Here is a 9,778-nt window from a genome sequence, read left to right as displayed (position 1 = left end):
TCTTTCTTTCTTTCTTTCTTTCTTTCTTTCTTTCTTTCTTTCTTTCTTTCTTTCTTGGAAGTGTTTCAGAACATCACTTTCTCCCTTGGTCTGCCTTTCTAACTCCTTTACACATGCTCCATACATCTCCCACTAGTCATCTACATCTTTTTTCTGGTCATGGTGACATTCTTGAGTAGACGGCCAGCTGTTTCCTGATAGGGCATGGTTGAAGATCTAAATGATTTTTATTGCATCTGCTTTGTCTGCATTTTTTTACTCTGGCACAAACCCTGGCTCCTTCCACATGTCTATGAGTTAATGATATACCAAGATGGCAAACCATGTCACTGCTTAAGTCATTTAAGTAATTTCCCATAGCGAGCTCTCATGTCACCCTCTTTAAAATAATCCAATAAAGCCAAGTTTTACCTTCCTTCATTTGCAACGGACTAGTGAGTCCAGGATGGCAAAGATCCCACACTGAGCCTTCACTTCAGCTGTTGAAGAGTATCCATGACTCTACCCTACCTTCCTTACCAATCTTACTTGTTACCCAGCCCTGCTGTCCCATCTCCTAGTTGGTGTTTCCCTTTTTTCTGTAATGGTTTGAATGAGAATCATCCCCATAGAATTATATGTTTGAATGCTTGGTCCTCAGTTGGTAGACTGTTGGGAAGGGTTAGGAGGTATGGCCTTGCTGGAAGAGATATGTCACTGGGTAGGGTTTAGGGTTTCAAAAGTCCATTCTGTTCCTTCCTCCTTCCTTCCTTCCTTCCCTTCCTCCCTCCCTCTCCTCTCTATTTCTTACCCTCCATTCCTACTTTCCCCCACCCTCATGTAAATCAAATGTAATCTTTCAGCTTCTGCTCTGTCAGCATGCTTGCCTGACTGCTGTCATGCTCCCTGCCATGATGGTCATAGATTCTACCATGCTCTGGAAACAGGAGTCCTAAATTAAGTGATGTTATAGTAAATAAAAAGTGTTGGGCTATATACTGTTTATTATTAGCCTTATGATTATCATGGTGGTATTATTTAACCTGCTATCACAAATAATAAAACACAGACATTTGTTAGATTTTATAATTGCCTTATTTACCTTGAGCTGACAAGATATTTCACCTACACTGACTCAATAACCTCACCATCCATCTCACAGCCCCTATCCAATGCCATTTGCCTTAATCCTCCTCATCTGCTCTATCTTCCATATATAATCCCTTGGTACTTGCTTGTATTTTTCCTCTGAGCCTTTTCATGCCATTATTGGAGTTTTTCCTTCCAGCCCATGTGCTTTCTACTCCAGCAAACCCATTATAGCGTCCTCCTTCTTCCTCCCTTCCATCTGTCTGTTTCCCATAATTCTCTTGTTCTGGAAGCCCAGCGACCTTAGCCACTCCTACTCCATTCTGGCCTGCCTAGGTATAGGCCATTTAATCAACCAATCAGATATGTCTTAGGCAGGTTCACAAAACAAGGATAGGTGTAACCAGATCTTGAGGGCCAACATTAGAACAACCCCCAACAAAATGGTTTCTTTTATAAGTTGTCTTGGTCGTGGTATCTCTTCATAGTAATAGAAAAGTAACTAAGACACTTTCTATTCTTCTGCCACTTAAATTGGCCAAGATTTCACTATGCCACACCATGTTTTAGAAGCATTTCAGATTCAATTGTCCTGTCCCTTTCTTCTCCATCATTCTTTGTAAATTACTACTCAGCACACCTTTTCCAACATAGGAGTTTGGGGCATAATTGATCATTCAAATAAAATAAATTTAATTCATTTATCTTTTTGTCATTTTTAAACATGTGTATAACACATTGGATCATATTCTCTTCTACTTCCCTCTCTTATTTCCTCCTCTCTTGGACTCACTCCCTTCTATGTCCACATCAGTGTCCTTCTACTTCTGTGTCTTTTCCTGGTGCATGTGTGGATCAGATTGCCATCACTGTGGTGGGTTCCTGATTAGAACAGCCAAGTCATATTCAGAAAGCAACATTTCTCAGCACTCCTCCCTACCATCTGGCTCTTGTTGCCCTTTCTGTTCCACTTCTGTGACATTCCTTGGGGATTGGTCGTCTTATTTAGGGCTGAGCATTCAACAGGCACTTATTCTCAACACGTTTGATCCAGCATGAGTTTCTGAATATCAAGTTTTTTAAAATCACAAAGAAAGGGAACATTCAGAATACAAGATGATTTCGTTCTTCCTATATAACTGCAATTGGGCATCTGCTACAATTTGAAATTGGGATGACTCCCAAGGGGCCATGCATGAAAGGTTTGAGCATGGTCACCAGCCTCTGCTACCTGTACGAGACAGGCTCAGTAGAACGTAGTTAAAGCCTTAGGGGTGTGTCCTTGAAAGAGGTGTTGGGACCTGATACCCCTCTTTTTCTTTCTGTTTTCTTGTACTCATAAGGTGAGTGGCTGAATTAGCCAGGTAGCAGAACAGCAGAATGAATATATACTAAAAGAGAACTTATTAGACTGGCTTATAGGCTATGGTCCAAGCCAACAACGGTTTCTTACAATAGAAAAGCCAAAAATCCAGTAGTTGTTCAGTCCACAAGTCTGGGTGTCTCAGCAGTCCAAATCATACACTAGAGTCCCAGAGGGGTCATGGAGAACTGCTCATCTTCAGTTTACTTTAGAATCCTGAAGAAACTGGATTTAGTACTGGCTGCAGCAATGGAACAGATGAACTTGCTAGCAAGAGTGAGAACAAACAGGCAAAGTTTTTTTCCATGTCCTTTATGTGGGCTGCCACCAGAGTGTGTGACTCAGATTTGGGATGGGTCTCCTTGCTTCAGATAATCTGATTAAGAACCTCCCTCACAGGTGTGCCCAACATCTTGGGGTATAGTTTATTCCAGATTCGGTCAAGCTGACAATAAAGATGAGCTATCACAGCAGCCTACTCTTCCATGTACTCTCCATTAGGATGCCTTTCTTGACCATGGGCCCAAGACCAACACGGCCAGCTGAGCACAGCACAGAACCTCTGAAATCCCAAGTCAAGATAAACTGCCGTTCCCCCATGAAAATAAATGCCATCAAGTTCAGTAAGCAAGAATAAAATAACCAGATCTGAGTCTATCGGCAACAAATGAGGCATTGATGTCAAAAGCACACATGTGATAAAGATTTGGACTTGGTTACATGGCTGTGTTTCACCAGTATATGAACTATAATCCATTCATTCAGTGAGTGAGATAATAAAGGTGATTTTTTTTTTTTACTGATTTGTTTGATCATCAACTTTTCTACACAATTATGGGAGAAATTAGTCTGTATTCTAGTCGAAGATTTATATTTAGAGAATGGATTTACACCTAGAAAGGAGTTTGAAGTGGCTGTTAAAAAAGAGTAAGTGACAATTGAATCATGAAATAATGGAAATGAGGGGTCATTTTGTCCAGCCCTCTGTCTCCAAGAAGTGCCATTTGTCTTTGATCGCTCAAGACTGTACTCATTAATCTGAAAATACATATATTATATTTCTGTTGCAGTGAACCCTGGAAAAAAAAGAGTGTGTTCACCTAAATTTGCACTTAACCAAGTCAAAAACGTTAGAGAAATATGTGACAACATTTGATGAACTTTGGGGAGGCTGCAGTGAGCTTCCTTTTTCCCCATGGATATTCTTCTCATTTTTCAATTTAGGTATTAAAGCTATCTGCACACTTAAGAAATCATCAGACTTAGAAGTCTTAAAGGCAGAAGAGCTTTTTGCACCCCCCTAAGGTAGTTGGACCTGTTAAAAACTGCTTCAAAATGTAAAAGAACTACCTTGAAATCATCCGAGTCACTTGTCTACATTATCACCAGCTTTGATCACACAAAGTCGTACTGATGTTAAAGGAAAAAAAAAAAAGAGTACAGTTTCATTGTTCAAATTTTTTTCTTGAATTTTGTTCATTGATTATAATTGTGATGTGTGAAGTGATGAGTTTCTACATAATGGCAAGACAGGAAGATGATTTATTGTTTGGGGAGCTTTACGCAGGGAAAAAGACACAGACAACAGGGAGCTGAGTCTCAGGATGTAATTTATTAGATGCGCAGGGGATGTGGGCCTTTTGCTTTGACAAGAAGTTGGCTGCCTCTGGAATGACGGGGGCTGGTTCAGGTGTGTTGAATCACACAGGTACATGTAAAAGGTTCGATGCTTCACACTCGCCCTTCTGGCTTAAGCACCAAGGCAATTTTAGAATTTGCGAATTGGGGGAGGATTGAATTGGGGTCTGGGGAGCCATGGGGATGAACAGGTCAATGATGAAGATGCTAAATCCACCATGTCAGTTTCACTGAAATATATTGGTATGATGATTTCTCTGCCTTAGGAAGTACTGTCTGCTAAGTGCCTGTGTAGAAAGTGGGAGACAGCCCAGGCAGTATGAATTCCCTTATTTTTTCTTACCAAGACTGAGTGGCCTTTAGTTCACAGGTGAGTGTCTATATTCTAATCAGAGGCTATAGCTGGGAATGCTGATGGGAAGCATTTTCAGAGACCAAGAAGAATGCATTTCTCGGTCGCAGTTGCAAAGCATCAAAGCATTTTTGGTGATATTTACCATCACCACCCTTTGTATGAGTTTGAAGAGGATAAAAAGGACACTTTTTCATTAGCCGGAGTGATAGCTTAGCAGCGAAAAGCGCCTACTACTCTTCCAGAGGAGCTGAGTTCAGTTCCCAGCATCAACATAAATTGGCTTAAAACTCTTCCCAGGGGTCCAAATGCCCTCTTACAGCATCCTCAGACACCCACCCACCCTTACATAATATATCCCCCATAAAAACACCCATACTCATAATTAAGAAATAAAATAGATTATTTTTTGGTCCAGGGATTTTTCCAGCTTTGTGTTTTTATGAGATTCTTACATGTATGAGCATAGGTGTCTCTGCGTCTGTCTGAGTTTCTTGTGCTTTTTCTTCCATTTGTTATGTCCTATTCTGCTTTGTTTGATTTTGTTTTATCTTGTCTTATTTTATTATTATTCTTTAGTTGCCCATTTTCTTTCTATCAAGAGACAGAAAGGGTGTGGATTCAGATGGGCGAGGAGGTGGGGGAAGGGCCCAGAGGAGTTGGGGGAGGGGAAATTGTAATCAGAATATATTGTATGAAAAAATGTAATTAAAAACAGTAGAAAAAAATAAAAAGACTCCCGTTTGTGCTCTTCAGCAACAAGGTAAAGACAGAGACGTATGGTTTCACCATCAAGTAGACTTATCCTTGGTTGATGACCTGTGACCCCGGTCAGGGGCATTTGCTGAACTTGACTGTTCTTTTCCTGGTATTCCGTTCCTACTAACGTCCATCTCATACCACATTAATCATTAAGTCTTATTCCAAAGAGCACCACGGTGCCCACTGCTGCAGTCAACACTTACCCAAGAGGATGGCAACTTCCTTTCCATGGCGATCAACAAGGCATAGAACAGGGAAGGCAATGACATCTTACCGTCTCTGATCCGAATCCAATGTAAGCTAGGCCAATCCTGGCTTCAGCACACTAACAGCGTCCTTCTTTTTCAATGACAGTGAAATACAAACCTCTGTCTGTGACATCCAAGGCTCCATGTTTCCACTCCACCTCCTGTCACTCCTCTATTTTCCTTGATTCATGTGCAGCAGCTAAACAGATTGGTTTCTGTTTCTCCATACCCAGTCTCTTCTTGCTCTGGAGGATTTGCACATGTTAGACACTTTGACTAAACTCTCTTTCTAGATGTTTCTCCACCCTTGTTCCAGGCTTCTTCAGAGACACCTTTTCTGGTCTATCAGAACCTTCCTTCTCCTGTAGGCTCATCCCATGCATCTGACCATATGCCCAGGCCTTAGCCATCAGAAGCCTGATGTCCTGCAAAGCTTCCTTTCCCCACTGGTTTGGTGTGCATCTGTTAAATGGTAGGAGCTCTAACAAGATGGAAATGTGTATCTAGTAATTGCCATCTTGGGTCTATTCTGAGGCACAGTATATTCTGAGGCATAGTTATGGGTAGGAGAAAGAGTCTTTTTGGAAGACTCATATGTGAGATAGCCTGTCTTTAGCTGAGAGGGCTGTTTTAGAAGGTTCTGAAATTGTTAGGAGGTGGTATCCAGCTGGAGAAAATAGACCATCAAAAGCAAGATCATAGGGGAAAGGAGCCTCCTGTTCATCCTGGGGAACTTCTTCCTCCTGCCACCTGACCCTGCCATCATATTCTTCTACCTCTCCATCAGTGGAGCCAGGGTTGCATTCTTAAATCATTGCAGCTATGAGTGAAAATTAAATAATTGCTACTTTCTGCTATCTTTCTCTGGTATTTATCACAATGAAGATATATTGATGATAAACTGACTAAGTATCTTCAAAGAATTATAGGAACATTCACACTTGAATTTGATTCTATCCCCTGCCATTTGGTTGCTCTACGCTACTTTGTTTAAACTCTCTGGCATAGATGAAAAGGAACCACAGAAATTCTGGCCACATTTTTTTTCCAAGGCAAGGTCTAAGTGCTCATCTAAATTACCTCTGTGCTTTGCCATGGTACTTTCTTTGCCTAATGGGCTAGCATTGTCCACCGTTGTGAGTCATGCAAACTGCACTATGCATACTAGCCCATGATGTTGCCCCTCTGAAATTCCATCCTGGGGTTGTGATGCTGTAAAGAAGCCAACCAATGTGGCTGGACCTGGGGACCCAGGCACAGTAGGACAACGAGCAAAGCCAAGCTGAGCACTGCCGTGCACCTGCCCATCTGGATGCGTTGTATGAAGAAACCTTAAGTAAAGTAATTGATAACGCATAAGGCCACACCATTGGATCGTGGAACTGTCACATTGTCACTAGGTTTTGGTGTTGGTACATGAAAGACCAGATGAGATCCAGTTAGCATGCAGAACACCTTCAGTCCACACAGGCTGTTCTGCAAGTCTCTGAAATTGACTGGTGACATTTTCCTAAGTGAAGAATCTGAGTGTTCTTTTCTGCTCTGATGGGCCCATGTAGTCTAATGGCATTTGCACAGCACATCTGGGGTTGACCCAATCAGATGTGGAAGAAGGAGGACTCTGGGTCAATTTCATTTATATGACGATCCTTTCTTGAGGGAAGTAAGGTGGGAGATCAAAGTGAGAAGGTGGATTAGATACCTGCTCTGCAGGTGTCATGACCTGTGCCTTTAATCCCAGCACGTGGGAAGCAGAGACAGGTGGATCTCTGTGCACTCCAGGCCAGTAAAGGCTTAGAAGTACAACAATAGCTTCTGCTTAAGCACTCACGGGATGCCTGCAGACACACCGGTACCTTGTAAGGGTCTTCTTCATGGCTGATGTCAGCTCTAGTTTTTAGAGAACCCTGGAGCTCACAGAGTAAATTGAAGTTCTCATAAGTCATTTGTACATTATCTCTCAGATGGAAAATGACAAAGCGGGGGATCGGGAGCTGGTCCCGTCTGACTCTTCTACTCAGAAGCTCAGGCTTTACAGCAGTGAGAGTCAGAGGGTAGGGATGAGGACAGCCCCTGTCATGGAATTGTCCCACTGAGAGGACAGATAATCAATACATCGAGGGGCTGCTTCAGAGCCAGTAACTGTGGCATCAGTTTTCACTAGAATGGAAGCCCAAAGATGGGAAGATCAGGCCAGATTGCCAAGAAGATCTTGGAGGCTTTCAAGGAAGGAGCGAGCATTCAGGACCTTAATGACCTGTGCTGTGTATTCAGGACTACACACTCAGAGTGTTCTTCATGTCCTGTGCTTTGGACACACAGCAGCTTGCTGAGGGACCCTTGTGATCCCATGATCAGAGGAAGATAGCAAGGGCTACAAAAGCATAATTTTCCTGCCTGAGATAGTACAGTCAGTTTTGGGGCTGTAAGATGCTGGTGATCTGAATCCAGACTTGGAGAGAAGCCTTGACCCTCGATATGTCCTCACTTTAGAGAAGAGGGCTGTGAAGAGAGATCAGAAAGCATTTCAGGTGTGTGTGTGTGTGTTTTTGTGTTTGTGTGTGTGTGTGTGTGTGTGTGTGTGTGTGTGTGCATGATTAAGGGTCTAGAACTGCAAACCACAGAGGATTCTGTAGGAATGCAATAGCAATTCTAATGCAGCTTGGGGAGTTGATGCCTAAGCAGTAGAGATTCAGATGATGGGGCCTCTGAGAATGTGGGGTGCCTGGCACCAAACACTTGCTCTTGTTGTTCATTCAGTGCCAACTTCCTGTTCATCTTGAAAGAGCAGTAAGTTGGTGCTCTTGAGAACCACAATCTTCCCTCTTAGAGCCATTGGCCCGGCCAATCAGAACCCTGAACGTTCTAGGATATGGTTATTAGTTGACAAACGGGATCCTTAAAGTAACAAACCTACAGCATATACAAATTAAACAGGATGGGACACATGCTTAGAGAGGCTGGCAGCCACGTTGGCATCATGCAGAACCTGGGAGTCATGCCAGCTTGGAGAAGGGAGAGGTGGCAAAAATCACATTCTGGGTACATTTTTTCCCAAGTCCAGGATAAACCCGAATTGAACTAGGTCCTTCCTGTAAATTTTTTCGTCACATCAGCCGATCAGACCCCATTAATAGGGGTTCAAATTAAGGCTTCCTGTTACTTGGTATAGAAAGCAATCCTAGTGTAAGAAACTGTAATTTCTCGAATTATTCACTTGGGGCAAACCTAGTCAAACAGTGACTTACATGTCCAACTAAAACAAGCCCCACGTACGCAACTGTAAGGAGCAAGGAGAAACACAGAATTGTAAACCACTGTCTTTGAAGTCCTTGGTCTGGTGTTCTAAGTTTGACTTCAATCTTTGTCATCCATTGGTATGGACTGCAGCACATCTTCTCTGCGTGTATTTTGTATGTTAAGATCCCATTGCACTTTAGCATATAGAGTTACTGGCTGTATAATCCGGGCCACATTGTTCCCTTCCCTAAGCTGTGGTTCCTTCATTTGTAAACTAACCATGGCCACCATATCAATGGACGGCTACTATTTTGTGTTCTGTTTGGTCTTTTGCAGATGCAAGAAGAAAGACTACTGGCAGTGTGACCGGAAAGCAGAGGCGCACATGTCCTGAATGGAAACCACCCCATGCCTACCGAGGTCTTCTCTGATGACATCTGCAGGTCATTTCCAAGGTTGGCTGTTGGTTCAGGTAACGGGTCACCTGGCTTTTTTTTCTTAACAGCCCCAGGGGCTGGGACTCCAAATGACAGGTGTGGCTTTACTTTGTTACACACCGCCACCTGGATAGTCTGTCAGCTTTCTCCTGGGAGCCATCATTGATCTATCCCACAACCGAAGAAAGACATGACCGTGCCTAAATCAGCACCCCTCAGAAGAAAGGAAAGAAGATGGAGGAGAGGACCCCTGCCATCTTTTCTACTAAGGCATGTTGGAGAGTTTGCGAACTTTCTTTCTTATTTTTTTTCTGGGATGCCATTGGATGGATCCTGGTTACTTGGTCACACTCAGGCCCAAGGAAGCCGGGGACATGTCATCCTTAATTGATGACTCTGTGGTAAAACAAGCAAAACAACAACCAAAAAAGAATCTGCTAGTGCTGTTGAAGAAGGGGAGATTCCCTGCTGTATCTGTGACCCTACATGAGGAGGAAGTTACTGCACGCTCCTGTTCATTTGCTCCCATCCTCCTCTTGGTTTCCATCATTCCTGGGGCAGCCAAATGGGTGCTCTTCCATCTGGCTGGCGCTACAATGCCTCTCCACATCTCAAACCCAGCAAACAGACCCGGTGTGGGTCATGGCGGATCCCTCTGGTGTGATCACAC

The 9,778-nt window shown here is 43.0% G+C and overlaps 1 pseudogene; it reads left to right on the top strand.

The window, feature by feature from the left end:
• Positions 1-9,037, top strand: part of LOC129668138 (40S ribosomal protein S26-like) — a 22,726-nt pseudogene extending 13,689 nt beyond the window's left edge.
• The last annotated feature ends 741 nt before the right edge of the window (positions 9,038-9,778 follow it).

The sequence above is a fragment of the Psammomys obesus genome, unplaced genomic scaffold (genome assembly GCF_907164565.1).
Source record: "Psammomys obesus unplaced genomic scaffold, mPsaObe1.curated_primary_1811, whole genome shotgun sequence".
Taxonomy (NCBI): Eukaryota; Metazoa; Chordata; class Mammalia; order Rodentia; family Muridae; genus Psammomys; species Psammomys obesus.
The sequence above is the reverse complement of the archived record's forward strand: the minus strand, read 5'-3'. Positions and strand labels throughout refer to the sequence as shown.